The sequence below is a fragment of the Neomonachus schauinslandi genome, chromosome 3 (assembly GCF_002201575.2).
Source record: "Neomonachus schauinslandi chromosome 3, ASM220157v2, whole genome shotgun sequence".
Classification (NCBI taxonomy): Eukaryota; Metazoa; Chordata; class Mammalia; order Carnivora; family Phocidae; genus Neomonachus; species Neomonachus schauinslandi.
This window is the reverse complement of record NC_058405.1, coordinates 41,724,281-41,740,522: the sequence shown is the minus strand read 5'-3', so window position 1 is coordinate 41,740,522 and position 16,242 is coordinate 41,724,281.

The following is a 16,242-nucleotide window of genomic DNA, read 5'->3' as shown; positions in this document are numbered from 1 at the left end:
AAACACACACACACTTAAACACACACACACCACACACACCACACCCACACAGACACCACAGTTCACCAGCTCAGCAGGCCCAGTTGATTTGGGATCAAGAAATACATTTTGTGCTCATATGATCTTGGCCCATCTGGCTTTTAATATCCACCCAAAAGTTTTATACTCATCCCATAATGACCTGTGGTCTAATTCATTCTTGTTAAACTTCTCATTTTATTTTAAATCATTTCTTGTCAGGTAAATTGTTATCATTGAGATCAGATACCACATGCTCCTCACCTGTACTCACAATGCCTATCCTGGTAGTATGTATATAATATTAATTCTAAATATACCCCATGCTTCCCACATAGTCTTTTAAAATCATCTATCATCTCTCTTGCACCCATAAGGTAGGGTCTGGAGGTGGGCTAAATATACTCCTTTTCTCTCCTCATAGCACACAGACCAATAACTATGCTACTTTACCCCAACCCTCACTACTTGGAAGCTCATGACAACAGTCCATGCCACCGATTGTACCTTTTTGGCCCAATTCTTTATAGATCCCCTGTCCAATGCCCCTCATTCTCTGATGACTTGGTCACCCAGCTCATGGTCTATCTCTCCCACACTATTCCTGCTACAATTTTCAGTTATTTCACATCCACATATACACTGTTTTTAGTATCCACTTAGACACAACGTTTTTTGAAGAATTCTCCTTTGGTGACCGTTTGGGCACATTAGATCAGTCTAGACTGAATTACCGGTAGCAGCTTACTTTTCCTCACTGTTTACTATCTTCATTCCATCTTCCAGTCAATCCACTGATACTACCATTATTTTCTCTGTTCTTCAAGCCCTCATACCTATCTTCCTTTCATACCTGACTTAAATTCAATGATAACTCATTCCAATCTCTCACTTGTGCATAAAGTCTCAGCACAATTACCCACTCCCTCTTCTGTTTTATTTGCTGAAAAAAAGTGTGTTATTATATTATTAAAACCAGTCATCTGCTTTAAGTCATCATTAAATAAGTGAACTTGAAGGAGAAAAACTTAACAACTGTGTTGAATGATCTCCTTTTAATATCCTGACCACAGAACTCAAGGGAGCCCTTAGGGCTATCGATGATCCTACCCATTTTCCTACTCCATTCACTCTCCCCTTACTCTGGATAACTGTTAAAATTATTCTCTGCTCTATGGAACCACAGTATCTTCTTATGGATGTACACCCATAGTTATTTCTTCTTTCACTGTCAAAGGAGAAGAACCATGAAGAAAACTACTGCATTTTCCCTGTCCTGCTTCTCCATCAGCAATATTCTTATTTGCATAGAAACATATGGTTTCTCCTAGCCTAAAAGCAAAATTAAAAAAAAAAACAACAAATATATAAAACATCCTTTACCCCGCCTCTTCCTCTGGCTAGTGCCTGATTTATATGTCATGCTTGTCTCATATTGTCTAAACTCCTCTCCATTCTCTTTCCAACCAATTCCAGTCAGGCTTTGCTTTTCTCACTTCAAAGAAATATCACACACCATCATCTCCTCCACTCATCCAAATCCAGTGGTCAGTCATCAGTTCGTATCTAAGTTGACTTAGTCAAATTATTTCACACTCTGTTTTCACTTCTACTCCTTCTAGAAACATTTAATTCCTGAAACTATGACACTATTCTTCATTGATTTTGCTTCTATGACCCTTGCAGCTGCTTCTCAGTCTCCTTTGCTTATCATTCCTCATTTTATGGACCTCATACCTCTGGAATACCTAAGAACGCAGACATCAAACCTTCTCTCTGGTTATTTCTGTACTCACTTCCTAAGTTACCCCAAGCAGCCCAATGCCTATAAATGTCATCTGTAGGTTTAATAGCTCTGATATATTCACTACTCCCAGTTGTGTTTCTGTATCTAGCACATCATGAGTCCTTATTAAATACTTGTTAAATGGAAGTAGAGATGAGTGAGACGTAAAATATCAGATTCTTTTATGTAACTCACTGTTGAGACTCTTAGTGGTAGAGCCGGTGCTGGTCTTTTGACTTCTAATCTTGTGGTGAGTCCAAATAAGGAAGTCATTCTTTTCATTCCAAGTTTATTTTTTAAATGCATCACTTTTTTCAAAATGGCACTTGTCAGATGATTGATGCCTGTAAGCTTGAATGTCAGCCATAAAGCATTCCATTTGTAGGCAATGTAACACTCAGAAATATTAAATTTCTTTTTAATTTTGAGAATGGACTGAATGACTTGCTGGGTCAGGATATTTGCCAATCTTGATTTCATAAGAAATGAAGTCGATAGAGAGACAAATAGATGACAGTATTACTTACACACAATTTTAAACACAATTAAGGTAGAACTTCAATTTTTATTTTCAATTAAGACATAACTGGTATCAGGTTAGTAACTAGTATCAAGTTGGGAAAATTATTGAAATCTCTCTAAGCCTTACTTTCTTCATTGCTAAAATAGAAAAAAATACTAGTAACTTTCTCAGTAAGTTGTGCAAATTAAACATATTAATGTATACAAAATAGTTTAGAATAGTATCTGACATATTAAAAGTCCTTTAAAGATATCATCAAGATTTTATTAAGTTTTCAGTTAATTTAAGTTGACATTAAGTTAAAATTACATTTATTGAGGATACTGATGGCATCAAGATATACTAATGTTGGAATATATCTAGATTTAAAACTATATCACAAAGAATAACTGGACCAGTTCTAAAGTATGTTTCCTGACACCTTTTCAATGTTCATTCTTTTAGTAGCAAATGTAACGAATTTACTTATTCTACTTATTTTTTATGTTTTACTTGAATCACAAAATAAGCATTTGAGTTCGGAATACAGTATTCCTGGATTAGTTTCTGTTTTACAGAGCCGTCTGTATAAAGGAAGAATAACAATACATTAAGCATAATTACGTCATATTCTATCCAGATCAGTCTATCAGTTTCCAGACCGCCTCCCTTGGCCATTACTATAACATGTTTCTGCAAATGTCAAAACATACTTACAGTTTCTTTAGTCATAAATCCATTTTTAGTTTTGACAGTAAGAATATTTGCTTATATTCAAGACAATATTTGTCTTTTGATCCTTTACCTGTCATTTTTCAAGTTTACCCTATTTGATTTAATTCTCTGTGAAGTGAACTTTTCTCATGCCTGCAGCATTTTCCTGTGTTTGTTTCAGCTGTTTTAAGTTAATTTAAAATGTAGGTTAAGGGGCGCCTGGGTGGCTCAGTCGTTAAGCGTCTGCCTTCGGCTCGGGTCATGGTCCCAGGGTCCTGGGATCGAGTCCCACATCGGGCTCCCTGCTCAGCGGGAAGCCTGCTTCTCCCTCTTCCACTCCCCCTACTTGTGTTCCTTCTCTTGCTGTCTCTCTCTGTCAAATAAATAAATAAAATCTTTAAAAAAATAATTTAAAAAATGTAGGTTAAGTACATCAATTAAAAAGAATTCTGGTACAATATATGGTGACCTCTGGAGAATTACTTATTTTAGAAAATATACTTTGTTTGTTATTGCATATTGACTTAGAAAAGCATGTGTCATCTCAAGTGTTGCTTGAATAAAATTTATACAGTAATGAGTCACCTTGAAAAAATATGCCAGATGGCGAAGGAACTGAGAGATAGGAGGACCAGTTAGGTTAATGAGAAATGCATTGATGATTCTAGCATATTTGTCTGAATTCTTAGAGCAGGTTTAGTCAGCACAAGTAAGAAGGAAGCTTAACATTGAAAGGGTATTTTTTTCTTTAACATCTACCAAGCAAAGCATTGTGCCGCCTCCAATATCTTCAAGATAGTAGACTAGTGTCATAACCATTTAGTGTTTGCAGTGAATAATTATATAAGATAAAATATATAAAGAGAATTAGTGAAATAGCTATAAAGTAATGAGTTTAACTATTAATTATCTATTTATTTTAAAATATCAGGGTTTCTTCTTAGTTGCTGGAAATTTTACTTCATCTTTATTACAGCAAACTTAATAACTTGCTTAGTTAAAATGCATTTTCCATCTATTTAATCAGTTCATACGATATGTTTCCACATGTAAGGAACCAGATATTGGTAGACAATTTAATTCAAATGAGAGTTCAGAAATTAGAAATTTAACAAAATTTCTAAACAGCTTACATCAGGCACTCCTTCAAAGCAAGCATTAAATAAATCAACTCATCAAGCTATGTCAACAACTTTTGCTCTCCTCATTTATTCCGTGAGGCAATTGAAAATCCATGAGATTTGTAAGGTATTGGCCATAATGTTTGCATCTTTTATATTTTAATGAAATCTTTTCCCCTTTCATACGAGTGCTCCCAAAACAAATTCATCATATTTTAAGTCTTAAATACATCTGGTATTAGTTACTGAAAATTATTTTGCCTTTTTCTTAAAAGTCTTAAAATATTTATTCAATAGAGGCGCCTGGGTGGCTCGGTCATTAAGCGTCTGCCTTCGGCTCAGGTCATGATCCCAGGGCCCTGGGATCGAGCACCACAATGGGCTCCCTGCTCCACAGGAAGCCTGCTTCTCCCTCTCCCACTCCCCCTGCTTGTGTTCCCTCTCTCGCTGTGTCTCTCTCTGTTGAATAAATAAATAAAATCTTCAAAAAAAAGTTTATTCAATAACTCTAGGCACAATGATATATGCAAGCATATTTTATATACCAAAAACTCCCAGTACTTTCCTTTGCCTTATTTTATGGGAAAATGTACTGTTTTGAAATTTTGCTTGAAATCTTCATTAAAAATAACTCTATTATCAGCCATGAGAAAATATGAAATCTTACCATTTACAGCAACTAAATGGTGCTAGATTGGAGCTAGAGAGTATTATGGATGAAGCTAGAGAGTATTATGCTAAGCGAAATAAGTCAGAGAAAGACAAATACCATATGTTTCACTCATATGTGGAATTTAAAAACAAAACAAATAAACAAAGGGAAAGAGAGAGAGAGGCAAACCAAGAAACAGACTCTTAACTCTAGAGAACAAACTGATGGTTACCAGAGGGGAGGCGGGTGGGGGGATGGGTGAAATAGGTGATGGAGATTAAGGAGGGCACTTGTCCTGATGAGCACTGGGTGACGTATGGAAGTGTTGAATCACTATATTGTGCACCTGAAACTAATATTACACTGTATGTTAACTAATTGGAATTTAAATACAAACTTAAAAAAATAACTCTAGTGCATTATGTAGTAAAATTCCTTTTCCTGTCACCTGTATATAACTAGAATTGAATGATAAAAGTAGTTTTTCCTATGTATTCAACAATCCTTTGTATATCTTTCTCCACTATTATCAATATAGTCACTAGGCAAATGTGTTCATCTTACTACTTTCCCTTAGGAGTGATGGTTCCAAGTTTTAGGAACCATGGTCCTTCTGGGAAAATGTGAAAATTTAGTCAGCATACTAAAATAAACAATCCTTATTATACCAAGAGGAAAAAAAAAAGCCATGGTTCTGTAACTCAAATTTTAAGTTAAAGAAAAATCTATGGATTGGGGGTAGCATGGGAGAGGGGAGAAAGAGGATTAGAAAAGTTGAGCAAAACCTTGAAGAAGTGAAAAGCAGGACAGATACGGGTCAAGGTAGGTTCATTTTTTATCTCTCCTTTGTCTTCTAAGTTTTCAAAAGCCTCTAAGCTTATATATTTTATAAGCCCTTCGTTTCTCATAAAGCCACGGAGCATGATTTTATTCTACCACAGTTTATTTGGAGAAAAAGCGATTTGAGAAATGAGCTCTTGTACATGTGACAATATTATGAGGATAACTAAAGTTTGTACTATTAGATGTTTAAGTAAGCAAAGAGAACAGTGCTATGAGTTGCTGTAGTCTATAATTTCATGTAATGGTGCTTGCACAGATCAGTTTGGGTTCCACTCCTAGAATATCCAGGGAGGTGGATATGTTATGTTTATACAGAAAGTGGCAGAGGATTACTTTAAGAAATTGAAGAATATGACAAATGAAGAATTAAAGAACCTCATTTTCAAGCTCCTAATGTTTCCTTGAAGATGATGCCTCAGGTAAAAAAGCAATGTTAGTTTTTCACCTCATTTCACTGATGCAGTGATAATTCACAAAAGTGCTTCTGTGAATTGTGAAAGTATGTCCAGGTGCATGAATCTGAAGGCATCGAAGCATTCAGAATGTGCTTCAAGCTGCACTTTTTGTTTATATCAGAAAGCCTTTGAGACACAAGTGGTTAAATGAAGAATAAGTAGAAGCAAAGTGAGGTTGAATAAGCATATTAAAAGTACAGGATGATGCCTCAACACTTTCTGGTAATGAATATTTATTATGTTCTTTTACTGCTTGTACAAACATATATTTCTGTGTGTTTGGTTAGCTCTAGTACTTTCAATAAATTTTTAAACGCTTTAATGTTAATGCCTAACTTCCATTTAAAAATATATCTTTATTCAAATGATTCATTCCATTGCACACATTATAACCTTTTATTATAGACCTCGGACTGTTCTATAATGTTTGATTAAAATTTTTGTTTTTCTAGAATGCTGAACAGTTCAACAATTTAAGTGAGAAATATCAAATTTTAATCCGTGTTTCCCTAAACTTGCAAATTCACAGTTATTCTTAAGATAGGAACACAGTGAAAAAGAAAACAAATGATTGAAATGACACGATTTGAATTTAAATTCCATCTGTATAGCATCAAAGGGAAATAATGGTTCTCATATCTTGTTAATATATTTGACGATCCTCAAAGTTTTCTAAAATAAAAAAGTAACCTTTCCTACCTTCGTTTGCTTCTTTAGCCTCTTACTATTACTCTTGCTTTGTGACTATTTTTGTTCCTGTAACTTTAGTCACACAGATGGAAACATTATTTTCAAACATATATTGCATTAATATACTTTGAATTCCATTGTATATTGTGAGTAGCCTCTGTACATATTTATGCCCTTATCTTAATTGAAGTTTATTTTTAATAACTTTTATGATTAGATTTTCTAGATTTACTGTCTTTTATACTAGATTTTTTTTACTAGATTTGCCTGTTTATTTTTTCTTAAAGTCTTTGCATCAATCTCAATGGCTTACTGTCTTTTCCAAATAATTTGCTTTTTTTGCTGTTGCTACTATAATATTGTCATTCTCCTTTCCTCTAAGTTATTTTAAGTATTTAATTCATTCATTTTTTTCCAAATGAAATAATTTAAATATTGACTTCATAAATGGGGGCAGTTCTGTGTACATTCTCTGACATTTTACATGACAAAGAAAGTTTTTTTAAACTTGTCAGGTTGTAATTTAATTTTTTGTGGCAATTTCAAGCAGATTCTAAGGAATTAGAACAGCCAAGTCAATCGGAAGTTTGAGACCATACACTACCATATATCAACACTTTCTATAAAGCTACAAAAGTTAAGACAGTATAATATTAGACAAAAAGTAGACAATAACGTGGATGGGAAGTCTAGAAACAGACTCACCTCTTTATGCTTATATGAAATATGAAAAGAAAAAAGAAAGCATCACTTATTTTTTCATAAGTGGTACGGGAGAAATTTGATATTCATATTGGACCAAAAGTAAACCTTGAACATTAGCTCATACCATAAAAAAAATTTAAGGCATACCATAAATTTAAATATGGAAGCTAACATATAAAGCTTCTAGAAGAAAACACAGGAAAATATCTTCACATCGTCGAGGTAGAGAGATTTATTAAACAGTGCACAGAAAAGATTAAGCCTAAAAGAAAATATTGAAATATTTGGATAACTAAAATTAAATTCTTTTTTTTTAAAGATTTTATTTATTTATTTGACACAGAGAGAGAGACAGCGAGAGAGGGAACACAAGCAGGGGGAGCAGGAGAGGGAGAAGCAGGCTTCCCGCAGAGCAGGGAGCCTGATGCGGGGCTGGATCCCAGGATCCCAGGATCATGACCTGAGCTGAAGGCAGAGGCTTAATGACTGAGCCACCCAGGTGCCCCTAAAATTAAATTCTTTTCATCAAAGGAAACCGTCAAAAGAATTATAGACAAACCATAGCTGAGAGATGATATTTGCAATGCACGTATCTGACAAAGTGTGGGTAAGCATAATTTGAAAATAAGACAAAGACATATAACCCTCTGAATATATAAGATTAGAAGAATATCCTCCCTAAATTTAAATAATTTAAAATGCAGTGAGATACTTTAAAAGTATGCTGCAACTTGGGGTACCTGGGTGGCTCAGTGGTTAAGCGTCTGCCTTCGGCTCAGGTCATAATCCCAGGGTCCTGGGATCGAGCCCCACATCGAGCCCCACATTGGGCTCCCTGCTCTGCGGGAAGCCTGCTTCTCCCTCTCCCACTCCCCCTGCTGTGCTCTCTCTCTTGCTGTCTCTTTCTTTGTCAAATAAATAAATAAAATATTTAAGAAAAATAAAAAAAATATGCTGCAACTTAATATTAATAAATAAATAATCAGGAAAAATACAGAAAGGTTTACTTGTTTGCTCATTATTTAGGCTCTCTATAAGATTTATTTAACAGTACCCTCAGGTAAACAGAGAATATTTATGAAAGAGTGCGTTATGTTTAATCTGAAACCTCAATGCACATTAATAAATAGTGGCTAGCATAATAATCATGATGTAAATAGATGAATCAAAGATAGAAAAACTATATGTTCAGACTTACAAACACCTCTAAAACATAACACATATATTCTAGGAAGGATGCAATAATAATAAAAGAAAAGCAAAGTATTCCAGGAGTATTGCAGGTACTGGCTCATTATATTAATGAATAAAAATAATTATAATTTAAAGTTGGAAAATATTTGTGTTGTTAAACCTAACTAGGATGAAAAAGAAGTAATAAAATGCATCAAATATAAGAGATAACAAAGAAAGATGACCAGTTCATTTCAAAGATGAGGGACCCTTGTTTAAATGACAAATGAAAATGAGCTAACATTATTAGTTTTTCACTGATTTCTCTGAAGTTGTAATTTCCATTTTTATGAAAATGTTATATCCTTTTTGCTCATTTTGTTAACTGTATTGGCTGTATAAAGGTGTACATATGTATTTGCTGAATATTATACCCATATCAATATTTTGTTTTATGTATAAATTTAAAACTTTTAGTTTTGTTATAATTATAGTAATTAAATTCTTTGTTGTGTACTGTGTACAGTGGTAGATGAAGGAGGAAACTTCGTGATTCTTATTATCTATATTAGCTATTAGATATTTTATAGCATGAAGGATTAGTTAAGACTGAGTCATGAAAGTAGACTGCGAAGCATAGCAGAGCTTTTTGATGGTTAGTGAGTATAAGGGGAGAAAGAAAGGAGATCAGCAAGTGCTAAGGAGAACAGGCCAGTGTAAAATTCCTAGGCTTTTGGTTGGAATCCAGAAGGTCTGTAATGTTCAAATCTACAGGAATCAAAAATAGCCCTCACTGGAACAAAGACTTTGAATCATCTCAATCTCTGTTTGATTCCTGTCATCTGTGAAGGCATTGTGACTGAGAGGAGCCAAGGTGGCCTTTGGACTTTAAATGTACAATGTTTGGGTGCCTGGTTGGCTCAGTCATTAAGTGTCTGTTTTAGGCTCAGGTCATGATCCCAGGGTCCTAGGATCGAGCCCCGCTTTGGGTTCCCTGCTCTGTGGGAAGCCTGCTTCTTCCTCTCCCACTCCCCCTGCTTGTGTTTCCTCTCTCACTGTCTCTCTCTGTCAAATAAATAAATAAAATCTTTAAAATAAGTAAATAAATAAATGTACAATATTTACCATACCATCATGTATATTTAGACATACAAGGGAGAAAAATATAACCAAAAAATCATTAGACAAAACCAAACCAAAACAAAATGTAAAAAACAGATGAACAGTCATATAAGGCATTTATCTTTGTTCGGATGTGAAAATTAAAACAGATATGATTTGGGGTGCCTGTGTGCTTCAGTCGGTTAAGCATCCGACTCTTGATTTTGGCTCAGGTCATGATCTCAGGGTCCTGGGATTGAGCCCCACATCGGGCTAGTGCTCAGTGGGAGTCTGCAGAAGAATTCTCCGTCTACTTCTCCCTCTGCCCCCACCCCTATTCCCTCACCCCGCTCACACACACTCTTTCTCTCTAAAATAAATGAGTCTTTAAAAAATAAATAAAACAGATATGATCAATAAAATTCAAAGGAATGTAAGATAAGGTTAAAATACATAATTATAAAATTAAATGAAAACATGTAGTAAATGAAATAAAAATAAACAATTGGTATTCTAGAACTAAAAATAAACTAGAAAAGTTTAAAAACCATAGAGGTGTAATAGAAAATTAAACACAGCTGAAATGAAAATCTGGTGGATCAGAAGAAAATATTTATCAAGAAGAATTACATAGATATAAAAGAATGGAAAGAGATTAAGACCTATAAGAGTTACTGTGAAAAGTTCTACAATAGCATGACCAGAGTCCTAGAACGTAAGACAATAAAGCAAGTAGCATTAGCTTGAAAAACTAGGCTGAGAATGCTCTGAAATTGTTAAAAGACATCAGATTTCATAATTAATATCCACCTAGGTGTGAAAACCTAATTCAGCAATGTATTAACAAAGTGGGTAATATATCACAACCAACTTTTGCTCCTTCGAAAAACAGATGTTAATTTAATTTTCATAAATAAGCCCATATAATTACAACATCAATAAATGAAATATGAAATTAAATTATCTCAAATGGATTCTTAAAAAAAATTATAATTTACCATCTACTCATAGCAACCAAATACCATAAAAATTATAAAATGTTGATTAAGTGTAACCAAAATGAAACACAACAATGTACAGCAAACACTAAATTGGAATGCTTTCAAAATTCCTCCCCCTGCCCCACAGGACTGGGAAGACAAAGATATTAGTTATCAACATTCTCTCCAATTTTATCTTGGAGATGCTATCCAGTACAATAAAATAAGCAAAACAAACAAATACATCTCAGTTTATCTATCAATCTATCTATCAACATTTTTTCAATATCATCCTGCAGATCTATCCGGTACAATAATGCAAACAAAACAAACAAATATATCCACATCTTAATATCTATCTATCTATCTATCTATCTATCTATCTATCTATCTATCTTTTATCTATCTTACAAAGTTTAAAGTAGAAATAAAATCATTTTTAGTGGCAGGAAATATAATTAAGCACAAAAGAATCAAAAAGTATCTACATATAAATGATTAAAAATCCTAAGTGAAACTAGCAGGGTAGGTGGATACAAAGTCAGCATATAAATTTACATAGAATTTTATTTAAAAAAAAATTTAAGCAACATGTACAAAAATATAAAAATGAATGCTAAGGTATAAAAAAGATATGTAGCATTATACAAGTATTGAGCAAAAATAAATAGAAACTAAATTTCTATGTAAGTGAACGGATTTACCATGTACATTGATTGGAAAATTGCTTTTTAATTTCTTCCCAAGTCAATCTTCATAATTTATGCAAATCATAAAAGTAATTTTTGACAGAAATTGAATTGGTAATTTTAAAAGGTATGTGGAAGTTAAAAGCACCAAAAAGATCCAATCAATACAATCTTGAAGAAGAGCAAGTTGAAAGAAAATATTCTACCAGCTACCTACAGTTATTATAGAAGTATAGGAATTAGATATTGTGATATCCATGAAGGATAGACAGGCTGAGGAATACAAACCGCCAAGGCCTAATAGACATTTGGTTTCTACAAAGGGGGGAATCAAGTTTTGTAGGAAAGGAAGGACTTCCCAGCATATTGTACAGTGCTTTTACTTGAGAGAGAGAGAAGAAATATAAAAGAAACTGGATCCATCTCACACCATTACTCACCTCCCACCCCCTCAAAAAAAAAAAAAAAAAATCAATGCCAGATAAGTAGTAGAATAAAACACAAAAAGTAAAGTAGTAGAGCTTTAAGAAGATAAATAGGAAAATGTATTCATGGTATTAGCATAGAAAAAGATATTTTAAACTGAGAAAAAAAACCTACTAGACATTTAATTCGATTATACTCAATGTAAGGGCTGCTTAATGAGATCAAAAGATCCCATTTAGGAGAGTAAAAGGAAAACCACATAGTGAAAAGGGTTTTCAACATTTACTTTTAACAAAGGTTCATACCCATAATCTAAAATAACTTCTAGGGATGCCTGGGTGGCTTAGTCGGTTAAGTGTCTGCCTTTGGCTTAGGTCATGATCTCAGTGTCCTGGGATGGAGCCCCACGTTGGGCTCCCTGCTCAGTAGGGATTCATTTCTCCCTCTCCCTCTGTCCCCCCACCCCCCGCCTCAGGTTCTCTCTCTTTCTCTTTCTCTAATAAATAAATAAAATCTTTATAAAAAAATAAATAACTTCTAAAAATAAATAAATAAATAAATAAATAAATAAATAAATAAATAACTTCTAAGTACTAAAAATAAGGGACAGCCTAATAGGAAAATATACTTCAACTCAAATTCGTATAGAAAATGTACAAATGGCCAACATTAAAGAAGACCTCAAACTTATTAAGTATCAAGTAAATACAAATTAAAACAATGAGAGACCACTATAATACCACACATTGGCTAGGATGAAGAGTAATGAGAACTCTCATAAACTGTTTCTGGAAATGTCAATTGATGCCACTACATTGAAAATCAGTTTGATAGTAAAAGACATGCATAAAAATGTTCAGGGCACTATTATGCATAATGACCCTAAATTTAAAATAATGTATAAATATATTTGGCTATATTCATTAAATAGAATACTCTACAGCAAAGACAACTAATGAGCTACAAGTACATGAAACATTGTGAATATTCTAACATTGTTAAACAAAAGAATTCAGACATAGGACACATATGCTTTATTTTTTATTTTTTTAGTTCATTAATTTTTTTTATGTTTCACGTTTTTATTTACATTCCAGTTAATTAACATCTAGTATAATATTAATTTTAAGAGTAAAACACACATGCTTTAAATTTAAATTAAAGTTCAAATACTGGCATCACCATCACTTGGCTACGAAGTCGTACATCACAATACTGGTTACTTTTGGATGGGAGGAATGGCAGGCGTTAAGTGATGCCCAATGAAGTCTTGTTAGGGTATCAGTAGTGCTCCATATTTTGTAGTGCTGTCCATGTATATGGGTGTGCTTCACATTAAACTTTTTTTTCAGAAAGTAATTGACAATACACTTTTTTAAAATCATGATAATTTCACCTGTACACTGAAATGCTTTTCAGTTTAGAGTTTGCTTGTACATTCATTACCTTATTTCACAGCCTCCTGGAATTCCCTGGGACAGGCTGAGCCAAGGCATCAACCATTTTATAGATGAGGAAACTGAGGTCCAGAGATTAGGTGATTTGCCCAAGGTCACATAGCTAACCAGGGGCATAGTCACTTAAAATAATCAAATCTCACATTTTTCGAGGCACATGGCTTCTCTCCTTCATTAGTTCTTCTACAGTATTGAAGTGAAAAGCATTATCTTAATGATCTTTTGATAAGAGGTAATATTTCAACAGCCCAAAAGCCAGTATTGGCCTGCCTGGAATAGGAGTCTGGACACAAAAAACATACTAGACATACGAATCCAGTCCAGCCTGAACTGCGAGTGACCTGGGGCTGGGTCGTGTTCATCTGGGCATTCGCAGCTCCCAGCAAGCATTGGGCTCACTTCAGGGGCTGAAGGGAACATGTAGTGAAGTCTCCACCTGAAGTCAGGGGGGACTGGGTGTGAATCTCGGTCCTGCCGCTTTCTCATTGGTGGCCTCTGACAAGTCCTCAAACCCCTGGAGCCTCAGTCTCCTCTAAGTCTCCTTTTATTATTTCACATTTTTTAATACTTCTACTTAACCTTATTTTTTGACATGTAAAAAGCTGTCCCTATTTATGGAAACACTTCATGGCTTTGGGTGGTGGTGATGGTTTCACAGGTATATACTTACTCCCAAATTCAGCAAGTTGTATACATTAAATAGGCACAGTTTTTTAGATATCACATAAACATTTTTGTTAAATTTCCATGTTCCCAGGAAAAGACTGATTATTTTGTAGCCATGGTAACAAATAACACCAGATTCTGTTTTCAACTTGTTTAGTTGATTGGTGACAAGCCTCAGTTTGATCAATGGGCTCTCTGATACGGTAACAAACTTCTAAAAGTCAACTTCTCAGTGATAGCCCCATACGTGTGTGAGTCCATCAGTAGAAGTCTCACTGCAGTGAATACACTGCCAACCAGTGGACAGTCTCATCTGAATAACCACACCTCCGCAACTGACATTAATCAATACTTCCCTTTGAAAGACAATCAATCTGGGAACTTGCTTCTCCAAACCCTATATTTTATTAGGTTCCCACTTTGCAAAGATAGACTGTATCTACAAAGAAGTATAACTCTCTTCTACTTGAGTTTGTAATGCATTTAGGCTTTACTTTTCTAAATCGCTACTGTTTCATATTCTCTCACCTTTCAATGATATGATTGATAATTTATTAAGTACACTTAAGATTTCAGCACTTTTTGGTATACATATTTCAATAAAAGTTTGTAGGACAAAGACTACCCCCTTAAGCTTCTGGGAACTTGCCAGGAATACTTAAGGAACTCACTGTGAAGAACACCTTAGTTCAGTCCAAAATCACCAGGAGGCTTTCGATAATGAAAAAGGAAGCTAGCTATAACATTGGTTTGATATATTATGCCACTATATTTTCTGTAAACTAAAGATAATTTTTCACAGAGCAGGTTTGTTAACAGCTGGAAATGGTAAAAGTTATTAAACAACAGCATTGATAAAACATGATAAGAAAGTTAAATTTCCTTATAAAGGGTCAGTTTCACTGGTCTTATGGTTTGGATGGATGTATCTACCATCATGAGTAGACATTAAATATCCCAAATAAGTCTATGATGAATGATTACATACCCAAGGTTTTCTGTGTGTTATTTCTTACTGAATATTGTCAAAATCATTCCAGTTGTCCAAACTGGAAAACCGTAAGTAGATTTGACAGTCCCTCTCCTCTTCCCCTCACGAATCAAATCCTAATAACTCATTCCTTCTAAGTATAAATTATAAATGTCTCCTAAGCCTATTCTTTTATTTTGAATCACATTGCCACCACGCATAATTGAATTTACCATCGTTTTATACTTTTGGGTATAGCCACAATTTTCCTGTTTCCAGTCTTATCTTTTGTATACAACCATTCTTGAAAAAATAATCACTTACATTATAGTCAGTGTTTTATTGAAACAGACACATCATTCTCCTGTTTAAAATCCATCTTTATTTTATCCATTGGATAAAGTAAAATATATCTGATAGGATATGAAAGCATAATATGTGGTTGCCAGAGGCTGGGAGTGGGGGATGGACAAAATGAGTGAGGGGGTTAAAGGTACAAGCTTCCAGTTATACATAAGTCCTGGGGGTGTAATGTGCAGCATGTATAGTTAGTAATACTGTAATTATTATATAAATACTATAATATAATAATACTGTAATTAATAATACTATATTTCATATTTGAAAGTAAAAGAATAGTTTTTTTATTTTTATTTTTTTAAAGATTTTATTTATTTTTTGCAGAGAGGCAGCAAGAGAGGGAACACAAGCAGGGGGAGTGGGAGAGGGAGAAGCAGGCTTCCTGCGGAGCAGGGAGCCCGATGTGGTGCTCGATCCCAGGGCCCTGGGATCATGACCTGAGCCAAAGGCAAACGCCCAATGACTGAGCCACCAGGAGCCCCAAAAGAATAGTTCTTAAAAATTCTCATCATGAGAAAAAATAAATTTTGTAACTATGTATGGTGTCAGATGCTAATTAGACTTACCATGGTGATCATTTTGCAATATATACAAATATGGAATCATTATATTGCACACCTGAAAATAATATAATGCCACATGTCAATTATACTTCAGTAAAATAAAATAAAAGCATGATGCTATATATCCCCCCTTTTTATATAAAGCAAGATCCTTTGAACATAATAACTTCATTTAATTCCTTCCTACAATATATGCCATCTTTGTCATGTGCTTTAACACGTCACCTTCTTTAAACACACAATAAATTATCATTGGTTTATTCATTTGATAGCCATTTGGATTTGTGAAAGCACTTATGTTATTCTTTTTTTTCTTGTTATATCACAGAATTTTATTTTATATCTTATATCTGAAAAATAGTGTGGGTTTG